Consider the following 15,235-nt stretch of genomic DNA (forward strand, 5'->3'; position numbering starts at 1 on the left):
TGAATGGGAGGCCTGAAGCCCCTACAGACAGGCAGAGGCAACGTTACCTGCTCTCTGAATGGGAGGCCTGAAGCCCCTACAGACAGGCAACGTTACCTGCTCTCTGAATGGGAGGCCTGAAGCCCCTACAGACAGGCAGAGGAAACGTTACCTGCTCTCTGAATGGGAGGCCTGAAGCCCCTACAGACAGGCAGAGGAAACGTTACCTGCTCTCTGAATGGGAGGCCTGAAGCCCCCTAGAGACAGGCAACGTTACCTGCTCTCTGAATGGGAGGCCTGAAGCCCCCTACAGACAGGCAACGTTACCTGCTCTCTGAATGGGAGGCCTGAAGCCCCTACAGACAGGCAGAGGAAACGTTACCTGCTCTCTGAATGGGAGGCCTGAAGCCCCCTACAGACAGGCAACGTTACCTGCTCTCTGAATGGGAGGCCTGAAGCCCCCTACAGACAGGCAACGTTACCTGCTCTCTGAATGGGAGGCCTGAAGCCCCTACAGACAGGCAACGTTACCTGCTCTCTGAATGGGAGGCCTGAAGCCCCTACAGACAGGCAACGTTACCTGCTCTCTGAATGGGAGGCCTGAAGCCCCCTACAGACAGGCAACGTTACCTGCTCTCTGAATGGGAGGCCTGAAGCCCCTACAGACAGGCAGAGGAAACGTTACCTGCTCTCTGAATGGGAGGCCTGAAGCCCCCTACAGACAGGCAACGTTACCTGCTCTCTGAATGGGAGGCCTGAAGCCCCTACAGACAGGCAACGTTACCTGCTCTCTGAATGGGAGGCCTGAAGCCCCTACAGACAGGCAACGTTACCTGCTCTCTGAATGGGAGGCCTGAAGCCCCTACAGACAGGCAACGTTACCTGCTCTCTGAATGGGAGGCCTGAAGCCCCCTACAGACAGGCAACGTTACCTGCTCTCTGAATGGGAGGCCTGAAGCCCCTACAGACAGGCAGAGGAAACGTTACCTGCTCTCTGAATGGGAGGCCTGAAGCCCCCCTACAGACAGGCAACGTTACCTGCTCTCTGAATGGGAGGCCTGAAGCCCCCTACAGACAGGCAACGTTACCTGCTCTCTGAATGGGAGGCCTGAAGCCCCCTACAGACAGGCAACGTTACCTGCTCTCTGAATGGGAGGCCTGAAGCCCCCTACAGACAGGCAACGTTACCTGCTCTCTGAATGGGAGGCCTGAAGCCCCTACAGACAGGCAACGTTACCTGCTCTCTGAATGGGAGGCCTGAAGCCCCTACAGACAGGCAACGTTACCTGCTCTCTGAATGGGAGGCCTGAAGCCCCTACAGACAGGCAGAGGCAACGTTACCTGCTCTCTGAATGGGAGGCCTGAAGCCCCTACAGACAGGCAACGTTACCTGCTCTCTGAATGGGAGGCCTGAAGCCCCTACAGACAGGCAGAGGCAACGTTACCTGCTCTCTGAATGGGAGGCCTGAAGCCCCCTACAGACAGGCAACGTTACCTGCTCTCTGAATGGGAGGCCTGAAGCCCCTACAGACAGGCAACGTTACCTGCTCTCTGAATGGGAGGCCTGAAGCCCCTACAGACAGGCAACGTTACCTGCTCTCTGAATGGGAGGCCTGAAGCCCCTACAGACAGGCAGAGGAAACGTTACCTGCTCTCTGAATGGGAGGCCTGAAGCCCCTAGAGACAGGCAACGTTACCTGCTCTCTGAATGGGAGGCCTGAAGCCCCTACAGACAGGCAACGTTACCTGCTCTCTGAATGGGAGGCCTGAAGCCCCCTACAGACAGGCAACGTTACCTGCTCTCTGAATGGGAGGCCTGAAGCCCCTACAGACAGGCAACGTTACCTGCTCTCTGAATGGGAGGCCTGAAGCCCCTACAGACAGGCAACGTTACCTGCTCTCTGAATGGGAGGCCTGAAGCCCCCTACAGACAGGCAACGTTACCTGCTCTCTGAATGGGAGGCCTGAAGCCCCTACAGACAGGCAACGTTACCTGCTCTCTGAATGGGAGGCCTGAAGCCCCTACAGACAGGCAACGTTACCTGCTCTCTGAATGGGAGGCCTGAAGCCCCTACAGACAGGCAACGTTACCTGCTCTCTGAATGGGAGGCCTGAAGCCCCTACAGACAGGCAACGTTACCTGCTCTCTGAATGGGAGGCCTGAAGCCCCCTACAGACAGGCAACGTTACCTGCTCTCTGAATGGGAGGCCTGAAGCCCCTACAGACAGGCAACGTTACCTGCTTTCTGAATGGGAGGCCTGAAGCCCCTACAGACAGGCAACGTTACCTGCTCTCTGAATGGGAGGCCTGAAGCCCCTACAGACAGGCAGAGGCAACGTTACCTGCTCTCTGAATGGGAGGCCTGAAGCCCCTACAGACAGGCAACGTTACCTGCTCTCTGAATGGGAGGCCTGAAGCCCCTACAGACAGGCAGAGGCAACGTTACCTGCTCTCTGAATGGGAGGCCTGAAGCCCCTACAGACAGGCAACGTTACCTGCTCTCTGAATGGGAGGCCTGAAGCCCCTACAGACAGGCAGAGGCAACGTTACCTGCTCTCTGAATGGGAGGCCTGAAGCCCCTACAGACAGGCAACGTTACCTGCTCTCTGAATGGGAGGCCTGAAGCCCCCTACAGACAGGCAACGTTACCTGCTCTCTGAATGGGAGGCCTGAAGCCCCCTACAGACAGGCAACGTTACCTGCTCTCTGAATGGGAGGCCTGAAGCCCCTACAGACAGGCAGAGGCAACGTTACCTGCTCTCTGAATGGGAGGCCTGAAGCCCCTACAGACAGGCAACGTTACCTGCTCTCTGAATGGGAGGCCTGAAGCCCCCTACAGACAGGCAGAGGCAACGTTACCTGCTCTCTGAATGGGAGGCCTGAAGCCCCCTACAGACAGGCAACGTTACCTGCTCTCTGAATGGGAGGCCTGAAGCCCCTACAGACAGGCAGAGGCAACGTTACCTGCTCTCTGAATGGGAGGCCTGAAGCCCCCTACAGACAGGCAACGTTACCTGCTCTCTGAATGGGAGGCCTGAAGCCCCTACAGACAGGCAACGTTACCTGCTCTCTGAATGGGAGGCCTGAAGCCCCTACAGACAGGCAACGTTACCTGCTCTCTGAATGGGAGGCCTGAAGCCCCTACAGACAGGCAACGTTACCTGCTCTCTGAATGGGAGGCCTGAAGCCCCTACAGACAGGCAGAGGCAACGTTACCTGCTCTCTGAATGGGAGGCCTGAAGCCCCGAGAGCTTTGACTGTTTCACTAGACATGGGAGGTTGTTGTCATAGCCTCGCAGGTAATGACAGACACAGCAGCCCCAGTATCAACAAGAAATATTAGTGACTCACCATTGATCCAAGCCTCCACGGTTGGCTCTACTCTCGGAAAGGTGTGACACTTTAAAAACAAATGCTCTTGTTGCTCTGTCTCCTCATCACGTCAATACTCCTCCTCCTGTCCCTGTAGAGACACGCCTCTCCGTCCTGGCCCGTTAGACGGTCCTTCAGCGGGGAGTCAGCTGGGAGTTCCCCCTCCGTCCTGGCCCGTGAGACGGTCCTTCAGCGGGGGAGTCAGCTGGGAGTTCCCCTCCGTCCTGGCCCGTAGACGGTCCTTCAGCGGGGGGAGTCAGCTGGGAGTTCCCCTCCGTCCTGGCCCGTTAGACGGTCCTTCAGCGGGGGGAGTCAGCTGGGAGTTCCCCTCCGTCCTGGCCCGTAGACGGTCCTTCAGCGGGGGAGTCAGCTGGGAGTTCCCCTCCGTCCTGGCCCGTAGACGGTCCTTCAGCGGGGGGAGTCAGCTGGGGTTCCCCCTCCGTCCTGGCCCGTAGACGGTCCTTCAGCGGGGGAGTCAGCTGGGGTTCCCCCTCCGTCCTGGCCCGTAGACGGTCCTTCAGCGGGGGGGAGTCAGCTGGGGAGTTCCCCTCCGTCCTGGTCCGTAGACGGTCCTTCAGCAGGGGGAGTCAGCTGGGTGTTCCCCCTCCGTCCTGGTCCGTAGACGGTCCTTCAGCGGGGGGAGTCAGCTGGGGGTTCCCCCTCCGTCCTGGTCCGTAGACGGTCCTTCAGCGGGGGGAGTCAGCTGGGGTTCCCCCTCCGTCCTGGTCCGTAGACGGTCCTTCAGCGGGGGGAGTCAGCTGGGGTTCCCCCTCCGTCCTGGTCCGTAGACGGTCCTTCAGCGGGGGGAGACACCTGGGGGTGCTCCTCCGTCCTCACTTTCCTCACTGGAGCTTGTTGGTCTTCATTCCCTTCTGGCGCGCTCCCCCCACCGCGCCTCCAGTGGGACTGGCCAGGGTCACTCCGGACCCTTTCAGGACTTCAGCCAGGCTCCGTGGTGCTGGGAGAGACAGGGGGAGGTTGTAGTGGTCTGGGAGAGACAGGGGGGAGGTTGTAGTGGTGCTGGGAGAGACAGGGGAGGTTGTAGTGGTCCTGTATCCGGCGGACCAGCAGGAGGCGGCAGAGGAGGAGGGAGGTCCAGCAACACTGGGTAGAGATTTTGAGGAGTAGAGTAGAGAGGGGGACAGTCTCTGTATGCATCATCCTTCCTATTCCTTCTCACTGCTTCATCCCCTTCTATATTATTATATAGTTAATATATGTATTACTTTCCAAAATAGTGTTTAAAATTCTAAAAACTGGCAGTTATGAATATTAACTGAACATTATTGTATGTAGATTCTTTCAATAGCACTCTGTGACTATGATTTCTCTCAAAACTGTGATTCCTAAAAAATGTGTCCAGGGATTTGATCAACGGCGTCAAGTTTGACCTGCAAGATCTGACAGAATGGTTGTTTTTATTGGGGATTTTCAAATGAATCCTTTTCCAAATGTTCACAAATGAATCCTTTTCCAAATGTTCACAAATGTTTGTATTTAACTTTTACTTTAAGAGGTAGAAATATTTCTGTTTTGAGAATTTGTTGTTAATTCCATCAGTGGCTTCACAGATGGCTAACACCCTTCTTTAGGATCGGTGGGTCCCCCACGGGACGGTTGAGCTAACTTAGGCTAATGCCATTAGCATGAGGTTGTAAGTAACAGGAACATTTCCCAGGACATAGACATATCTGATATTGGCAGAAAGCTTAAATTCTTGTTAATCTAACTGCACTGTCCAATTACCAGTAGCTATTACAGTGAAAGAATACCATGCTATTGTTTGAGGAGAGTGCACAGTTTTGAACTTGAAAAGTTACTAATAAACAAAGTAGGCACATTTAGGCAGTCTTGATAAAACATTTTGAACAGAAATACAATTGTTCATTGGATCAGTCTAAAACTTTGCACTTACACTGCTGCCATCTAGTGGCCAAAATCTAAATTGCACCTGGGCTGGAATAATACAGTATGGCCTTTCTCTTGCATTTCAAAGATGACGGTACAACAAAAAAAAACGTTTTTGTTTTTCTTTCAAATGGTATCAGGAATATGCATATCCTTGCTTCAGGGCCTGAGCTACAGGCAGTTAGATTTGGGTATGTCATTTTAGGCGAAAATGTTAAAAAAAGAGTCCAATCCTTAGATCGAATTTCTTTGTCAATATTCTGAACAGATATTACCACTGTTCTGCAACATATGTTTCAACTGTTCAAGCATTTGATTCAGAGCATTAAACACTGTTGTGCCTAAACTAGTCCTGCATTGGCTGTGTTAGACCTACGGGATAATGTTTGCTTTATAAATGTTGTTTTATGTTCTGGATCTAGAAAACACACCGAAAGGCAGCACATCGTTGGTTCTTAATGGACAGAAATGTGCACGTGAGAGCGATTCAATTATGCATTTAATAAAAACAGCTGCACCTACAAACTTAGTCAATGCGACATTTTTTTTAAGCACACAGTGGTCACTTTATGGACCCTATAGTCTCGTTTTAATCCGACGTCTAGAATTTGAGCTAGGTAGGCGCAGAAAAAATACTCTGAAAACTCAGTTGCTGACGACCCTCTTAAAAACCCGGTATGAGGTTCTCTTTAACGGTTGGACGACTCATCAGGAGAGGCGGGGAGTGGGTATGAGGTTCTCTTTAACGGTTGGACGACTCATCAGGAGAGGCGGGGAGTGGGTATGAGGTTCTCTTTAACGGTTGGACGACTCATCAGGAGAGGCGGGGAGTGGGTATGAGGTTCTCCTTAACGGTTGGACGACTCATCAGGAGAGGCGGGGAGTGGGTATGAGGTTCTCCTTAACGGTTGGACGACTCATCAGGAGAGGCGGGGAGTGGGTATGAGGTTCTCCTTAACGGTTGGACGACTCATCAGGAGAGGCGGGGAGTGGGCTGTATTCCTCCAATCAAGTTGATTCGCACATGTTCATCCACGTTGGTGTCATATTGGTGTAGATATGGATTTAACATTGAGCTTCAATCAATCCCTATTAATATTATGAAATCATTATATTTCTATATTAGTATATTACTATTGTATTATTATATTACTATTATATTGTTATATTACTATTATATTACTATATTTCTATATTATATGACTAATATTATTATATTACCATTATATTATTATATTACTATATTATTATATTTCTATATTATTATATTACTGTTATATTATTATATTACTATTATATTATTATATTACTATATTATATTTCTATATTATTATATTACTATTATATTATTATATTTCTATATTATTATATTACTGTTATATTATTATATTACTATATTATATTATTATATTACTATATTATATTATTATATTACTGTTATATTATTATATTACTATTATATTACTGTTATATTATTATATTACTATTATATTATTATATTATTATATTTCTATATTATTATATTTCTATATTATTATATTACTATTATATTACTATTATATTATTATATTACTATTATATTATTATTATATTTCTATATTATTATATTTCTATTATATTATTATTATATTTCTATATTATTATATTTCTATATTATTATATTTCTATATTATTATATTTCTATATTATTATATTTCTATATTATTATATTTCGAGGATAAGTGCGTGCTGGGTATCGTTCCCAAAATCTGAACTGTTTCGTGCGTGTGTGTGTGTGTGTGTGTGTGTGTGTGTGTGTGTGTGTGTGTGTGTGTGTGTGTGTGTGTGTGTGTGTGTCCATCCCTGCATCCATTTGCTTGTGGTTTGTGACAGAGTGAGACTAGTAATAATTTGTAACGGTTAAAGACAGACAGACAGACAGACAGACGTCTCACCTCAGAGTAGGAGGAGTGGAAGGAAAAGCAGGCTCTGGACAGACAGACAGACAGACAGACAGGCAGACAGACAGACAGACAGGCAGGCAGACAGGCGTCTCACCTCAGAGTAGGAGGAGTGGAAGGAAAAGCAGGCTCTGGACAGACAGACAGACAGACAGACAGACAGGCAGGCAGGCAGGCAGACAGACAGACAGGCAGACAGGCGTCTCACCTCAGAGTAGGAGGAGTGGAAGGAAAAGCAGGCTCTGTAGGAACTGGCACCTGTCCTGGAAACATTCCACATCTGGGTAAGATTGTTTCTCTCTCTCTCTCTCTGTGTGTGTGTGTGTGTGTGTGTGTGTGTGTGTGTGTGTGTGTGTGTGTGTGTGTGTGTGTGTGTGTGTGTGTGTGTGTGTGTATCAGCTGGCAGGAACAGGAGTGTTGGCTGTAGGGCTGTGGCTGCGTTTTGACTCTCGGACTGAGGGACTGTTCAGTGGAGAGGACTCTCCTGTTGTCTTCTTCACCGGTAAGACTGAGCTCTCACCCCTATACCCTAACCCCTAACCCCTACACCCTCACCCCTACGCCCTAACCCCTACACCCTCACCCCTACACCCTAACCCCTACCCCTACACCCTCACCCCTACGCCCTAACCCCTACACCCTCACCCCTACACCCTAACCCCTACACCATAACCCCTACCACCTACACCCTCACCCCTACGCCATAACCCCTAACCCCTACACCCTAACCCCTAACCCCTACACCCTAACCCCTAACCCCTACACCCTAACCCCTAACCCCTACACCCTAACCCCTACACCCTAACCCCTACGCCTAACCCCTACACCCTCACCCCTACACCCTCACCCCTAACCCCTACCCCTACGCCCTAACCCCTACACCCTAACCCCTACACCCTAACCCCTAACCCCTACCCCTACGCCCTAACCCCTACACCCTAACCCCTACACCCTCACCCCTACACCCTAACCCCTACACCCTAACCCCTACACCCTCACCCCTACGCCTAACCCCTACACCCTCACCCCTACACCATAACCCCTACACCCTAACCCCTAACCCCTACACCCAAACCCCTACACCATAACCCCTACACCCTCACCCCTACACCCTAACCCCTACACCCTAACCCCTACACCCTCACCCCTACACCCTAACCCCTACACCCTCACCCCTACACCCTAACCCCTAACCCCTACACCCTAACCCCTACACCCTAACCCCTAACCCTAACCCCTACACCCTAACCCCTACACCCTAGCCCCTACAGCCTAACCCCTAACCCCTACACCCTAACCCCTACACCCTAACCCCTAACCCCTACACCCTAACCCTTACACCCTAACCCCTACACCCTCACCCTCACCCCTACACCCTAACCCTTACACCCTAACCCCTTACACCCTCACCCTCACCCCTATACCCTAACCCCTACACCCTCACCCCTACACCCTAACCCCTACACCCTCACCCTCACCCCTACACCCTAACCCCTACACCCCTCACCCCTACACCCTAACCCCTACACCCTAACCCCTACACCCCTCACCCCTACACCCTAACCCACTACCCTACACCCTAACCCCTACACCCTAACCCCTACACCCTCACCCCTACACCCTAACCCCTAACCCCTACACCCAAACCCCTACACCATAACCCCTACACCCTCACCCCTACACCCTCACCCCTACACCCTAACCCCTACACCCTCACCCCTACACCCTAACCCCTCACCCCTACACCCTAACCCCTACACCCTCACCCTCACCCCTACACCATAACCCCTACACCCTAACCCCTACACCCTAACCCCTACACCCTAACCCTAACCCCTACACCCTAACCCCTACACCCTAGCCCCTACAGCCTAGCCCCTAACCCCTAACCCCTACACCCTAACCCCTACACCCTAACCCCTAACCCCTACACCCTAACCCCTAACCCTTACACCTAACCCCTACACCCTACACCATAAGCCCTACACCTAACCCCTACACCCTAACCCCTATACCCTAATCCCTACACCCTAACCCCTACACCATAACCCCTACACCCTTACCCCTAACCCCTATACCTTAAATCCTAACCATAACCCCTACACCCTAACCCCTACATCCTAACCCCTACAGCCTAACCCCTACACCCTAACCCCTAACCCCTACAGCCTAAAATATCTCCTCTCAGCTAGTGGTATCATCAGCTGCTATATCACCAGGGTTACAGAGGGCTGCTATATCACCAGGGTTACAGAGGGCTGCTATATCACCAGGGTTACAGAGGGCTGCTATATCACCAGGGGTTACAGAGGGCTGCTATATCACCAGGGTTACAGAGGGCTGCTATATCACCAGGGTTACAGAGGGCTGCTATATCACCAGGGTTACAGAGGGCTGCTATATCACCAGGGTTACAGAGGGCTGCTATATCACCAGGGTTACAGAGGGCTGCTATATCACCAGGGTTACAGAGGGCTGCTATATCACCAGGGTTACAGAGGGCTGCTATATCACCAGGGTTACAGAGGGCTGCTATATCACCAGGGTTACAGAGGGCTGCTATATCACCAGGGTTACAGAGGGCTGCTATATCACCAGGGTTACAGAGGGCTGCTATATCACCAGGGTTACAGAGGGCTGCTATATCACCAGGGTTACAGAGGGCTGCTATATCACCAGGGTTACAGAGGGCTGCTATATCACCAGGGTTACAGAGGGGCTGCTATATCACCAGGGTTACAGAGGGGCTGCTATATCACCAGGGTTACAGAGGGCTGCTATATCACCAGGGTTACAGAGGAATGGCAGCCATGTTAATAACTGTCTCAGAATCCGTTAGTGGGAGGAGTTGTTGTTCTGACATCACAATGATCTGTTGACCAAGACATCACTTCCTCTGCAACAAACAAGGTGTGTGTGTGTGTGTGTGTGTGTGTGTGTGTGTGTGTGTGTGTGTGTGTGTGTGTGTGTGTGTGTGTGTGTGTGTGTGTGTGTGTGTCCATCCCTGCATCCATTTGCTTGTGGTTTGTGACAGAGTGAGACTAGAGAAAAACTTTCAACATCAGACTTAATAATTTGTAACGGTTAAAGCAGTTATTCACTGTGTGGTGTGGTGTGTATATGGTGTATATATGGTGTATATATGGTGTATATGGTGTGTATATGGTGTATATGGTGTGTGTGGTGTGTGGTGTGTGTGTGGTGTGTATATGGTGTATATATGGTGTATATATGGTGTATATGGTGTGTATATGGTGTATATGGTGTGTGTGGTGTGTGGTGTGTATATGGTGTATATATGGTGTATATATGGTGTATATGGTGTGTATATGGTGTATATGGTGTGTGTGGTGTGTGGTGTGTGGTGTGGTGTGTATATGGTGTATATATGGTGTATATATGGTGTATATGGTGTGTATATGGTGTGTGTGTGGTGTGTGGTGTGTGTGTGGTGTGTATATGGTGTATATATGGTGTATATATGGTGTATATGGTGTGTATATGGTGTATATGGTGTGTGGTGTGGTGTGTATATGGTGTATATATGGTGTATATATGGTGTATATGGTGTGTATATGGTGTATATGGTGTGTGTGGTGTGTGGTGTGTGTGTGGTGTGTATATGGTGTATATATGGTGTATATATGGTGTATATGGTGTGTATATGGTGTATATGGTGTGTGTGGTGTGTGGTGTGTATATGGTGTATATATGGTGTATATATGGTGTATATGGTGTGTATATGGTGTATATGGTGTGTGTGGTGTGTGGTGTGTGGTGTGGTGTGTATATGGTGTATATATGGTGTATATATGGTGTATATGGTGTGTATATGGTGTGTGTGGTGTGTGGTGTGTGTGTGGTGTGTATATGGTGTATATATGGTGTATATATGGTGTATATGGTGTGTATATGGTGTATATGGTGTGTGGTGTGGTGTGTATATGGTGTATATATGGTGTATATATGGTGTATATGGTGTGTATATGGTGTATATGGTGTGTGTGGTGTGTGGTGTGTGGTGTGGTGTGTATATGGTGTATATATGGTGTATATATAGTGTATATGGTGTGTATATGGTGTATATGGTGTGTGTGGTGTGTGGTGTGTGTGTGGTGTGTATATGGTGTATATATGGTGTATATATGGTGTATATGGTGTGTATATGGTGTATATGGTGTGTGTGGTGTGTGGTGTGTGTGTGTATGTGTGTATGGTGTGTGTACGGCGTGTGTATGTGGTGTGTGTGGTGTGTGTGTGTGTGTGTGTGTATGTGTGTATGTTGTGTGTACGGCGTGTGTATGTGGTGTGTGTGGTGTGTGTGTGTGTGTATGTGTGTATGGTGTGTGTACGGCGTGTGTATGTGGTGTGTGTGGTGTGTGTGTGTGTGTATGTGTGTATGGTGTGTGTACGGTGTGTGTATGTGGTGTGTGTGGTGTGTGTGTGTGTGTGTGGTGTGTGTGGTGTGTGTATATGGTGTGTATATGGTGTGTGTATGGTGTGTATATGGTGTGTATATTGTGTGTATATGGTGTGTATGGTGTGTATATGGTGTGTGTATGTGGTGTGTGTATATGGTGTGTGTGGTGTGTGTATATGTTGTGTATATGGTGTATATATGGTGTATATATGGTGTATATGGTGTGTATATGGTGTATATGTGGTGTATATGGTGTGTATATGGTGTATATGGTGTGTATGGTGTATATGGTGTATATATGGTGTATATGGTGTGTATATGGTGTGTATATGGTGTATATGGTGTATATGGTGTATATGGTGTGTATATGGTGTGGGATCCATAGGTGTGTATATGGTGTGTATATGGTGTATATATAGTATGTATATGGTGTATATGGTGTATATGGTGTGTATATGGTGTGGGATCCATAGGTGTGTATATGGTGTGTATATGGTGTATATATGGTGTGTATATGGTGTATATGGTGTATATGGTGTGTATATGGTGTGGGACCCATAGGTGTGTATATGGTGTGTATATCAAATCAAATCAAATGTATTTTTATATAGCCCTTCGTACATCAGCCGATATCTCAAAGTGCTGTACAGAAACCCAGCCTAAAACCCCAAACAGCAAGCAAAGCATGTGAAAGAAGCACGGTGGCTAGGAAAAACTCCCTAGGAAAAACTCCCTAGAAAGGCCAAAAACCTAGGAAGAAACCTAGAGAGGAACCAGGCTATGAGGGGTGGCCAGTCCTCTTCTGGCTGTGCTGGGTGGATATTATAACAGAACATGGTCAAGATGTTAAAATGTTCATAAATGACCAGCATGGTCAAATAATAAAGATCATAGTAGTTGTCGAGGGTGCAACAAGCACGTCCGGTGAACAGGTCAGGGTTCCATAGCCGCAGGCAGAACAGTTGAAACTGGAGCAGCAGCACGGCCAGGTGGACTGGGGACAGCAAGGAGTCATCATACCAGGTAGTCCTGAGGCATGGTCCTAGGGCTCAGGTCCTCCGAGAGAAAGACAGAAAGAGAGAAAGAGAGAATTAGAGAGAGCATATTTAAATTCACACAGGACACCGGATAAGACAAGAGAAATACTCCAGATGTAACAGACTGACCCTAGCCCCCCGACACATAAACTACTGCAGCATAAATACTGGAGGCTGAGACAGGAGGGATCAGAAGACACTGTGGCCCCATCCGATGATACCCCCGGACAGGGCCAAACAGGCAGGATATAACCCCACCCACTTTGCCAAAGCACAGCCCCCACACCACTAGAGGGATGTCTCCAACCACCAACTTACCGTCCTAAGACAAGGCCGAGTATAGCCCACAACGATCTCCGCCATGGCACAACCCAAGGGGGGCGCCAACCCAGACAGGAAGACCACGTCAGTGACTCAACCCACTCAAGTGACGCACCCCTCCCATGGACGGCATGGAAGAACACCAGCAGGCCAGTGACTCAGCCCCTGTAAAAGGGTTAGAGGCAGAGAATCCCAGTGGAGAGAGGGGAACTGGCAAGGCAGAGACAGCAAGGGCGGTTCGTTGCTCCAGCCTTTCCGTTCACCTTCACACTCCTGGGCCAGACTATACTTAATCATAGGACCTACTGAAGAGATAAGTCTTCAGTAAAGATTTAAAGGTTGAGACTGAGTCTGCGTCTCTCACATTGGTAGGCAGACCATTCCATAAAAATGGAGCTCTATAGGAGAAAGCCCCTACCTCCAGCCGTTTGCTTAGAAATTCTAGGGACAATTAGGAGGCCTGCGTCTTGTGACCATAGCGTACGTGTAGGTATGTACGGCAGGACCAAATCGGAAAGATAGGTAGGAGCAAGCCCATGTAATGCTTTGTAGGTTAGCAGTAAAACCTTGAAATCAGCCCTTGCCTTAACAGGAAGCCAGTGTAGGGAGGCTAGCACTGGAGTAATATGATCAAATTTTTTGGTTCTAGTCAGGATTCTAGCAGCCGTATTTAGCACTAACTGAAGTTTATTTAGTGCTTTATCCGCTAGCCGGAAAGTAGAGCATTGCAGTAGTCCAGCCTAGAAGTAACAAAAGCATGGATACATTTTTCTACGTCATTTTTGGACAGAAAGTTTCTGATTTTTGCAATGTTACGTAGATGGAAAAAAAGCTGTCCTTGAAACAGTCTTGATATGTTCTTCAAAAGAGAGATCAGGGTCCACAGTAACGCTCGAGGTCCTTTACAGTTTTATTTGAGACGACTGTACAACCATCCAGATTAATTGTCAGATTCAACAGAAGATCTCTTTGTTTCTTGGGACCTAGAACAAGCATCTCTGTTTTGTCCGAGTTTAAAAGTAGAAAGTTTGCAGCCATCCACTTCTTTATGTCTGAAACACAGGCTTCTAGCGAGGGCAATTTTGGGGCTTCACCATGTTTCATTGACATGTACAGCTGTGTGTCGTCCGCATAGCAGTGAAATTTAACATTATGATTTCGAATGACATCCCCAAGAGGTAAAATATATAGTGAAAACAATAGTGGTCCTAAAACGGAACCTTGAGGAACACCGACATTTACAGTTGATTTGTCAGAGGACAAACCATTCACAGAGACAAACTGATATCTTTCCGACAGATAAGACCTAAACCAGGCCAGAACTTGTCCATGTAGACCAATTTGGGTTTCCAATCTCTCCAAAAGAATGTGGTGATCGATGGTATCAAAAGCGGCACTAAGATCTATATGGTGTGTATGCTGTATATGGTGTATATATGGTGTATATGGTGTGGGATCCATAGGTGTGTATATGGTGTATATGGTGTATATATGGTGTATATGGTGTATATATGGTGTATATATGGTGTATATGGTGTATATGTGGTGTATGTATGGTGTATATATGGTGTATATATGGTGTATATGGTGTATGTGCTGTGTGGTCCATAGGTGTGTATATGGTGTATATGGTGTGTATATGGTGTGTATATGGTGTATATATGGCGTATATGGTGTATATGGTGTATATGGTGTGTATATGGTGTATATATGGTGTATACGGTGTATATATGGTGTATATATGGTGTATATGGTGTATGTGGTGTATATATGGTGTATATATGGTGTATGTGCTGTGTGGTCCATAGGTGTGTACATGGTGTATATGGTGTGTATATGGTGTATATATGGTGTATGTGCTGTGTGGTCCATAGGTGTGTATATGGTGTATATGGTGTATATATGGTGTATATGGTGTGTATATGGTGTATATATGGTGTATGTGCTGTGTGGTCCATAGGTGTGTATATGGTGTATATGGTGTATATATGGTGTGTATATGGTGTATATGGTGTATATGGTGTATATATGGTGTGTATATGGTGTATATATGGTGTATATATGGTGTATGTGCTGTGTGGTCCATAGGTGTGTATATGGTGTATATATGGTGTATATGGTGTATATATGGTGTATGTGCTGTGTGGTCCATAGGTGTGTATATGGTGTATATATGGTGTATATGGTGTATATATGGTGTATGTGCTGTGTGGTCCATAGGTGTATATATGGTGTATATATGGTGTATATGGTGTAT

General features: G+C 48.0%; 1 protein-coding gene across 1 annotated transcript in view; it reads left to right on the plus strand.

The window, feature by feature from the left end:
• Positions 1 to 7,496: 7,496 nt before the first annotated feature.
• LOC123733179 (CD9 antigen-like) overlaps positions 7,497 to 15,235 on the plus strand; it is a 17,097-nt gene continuing 9,358 nt past the window's right edge. Inside the window, exon 1 of the mRNA XM_045712577.1 lies at positions 7,497 to 7,702. The gene's annotated coding sequence lies outside the window, so the exon portion shown is untranslated. The remainder of the gene's footprint in view (positions 7,703 to 15,235) is intronic.

Source organism: Salmo salar, unplaced genomic scaffold (assembly GCF_905237065.1).
Source record: "Salmo salar unplaced genomic scaffold, Ssal_v3.1, whole genome shotgun sequence".
NCBI lineage: Eukaryota > Metazoa > Chordata > Actinopteri > Salmoniformes > Salmonidae > Salmo > Salmo salar.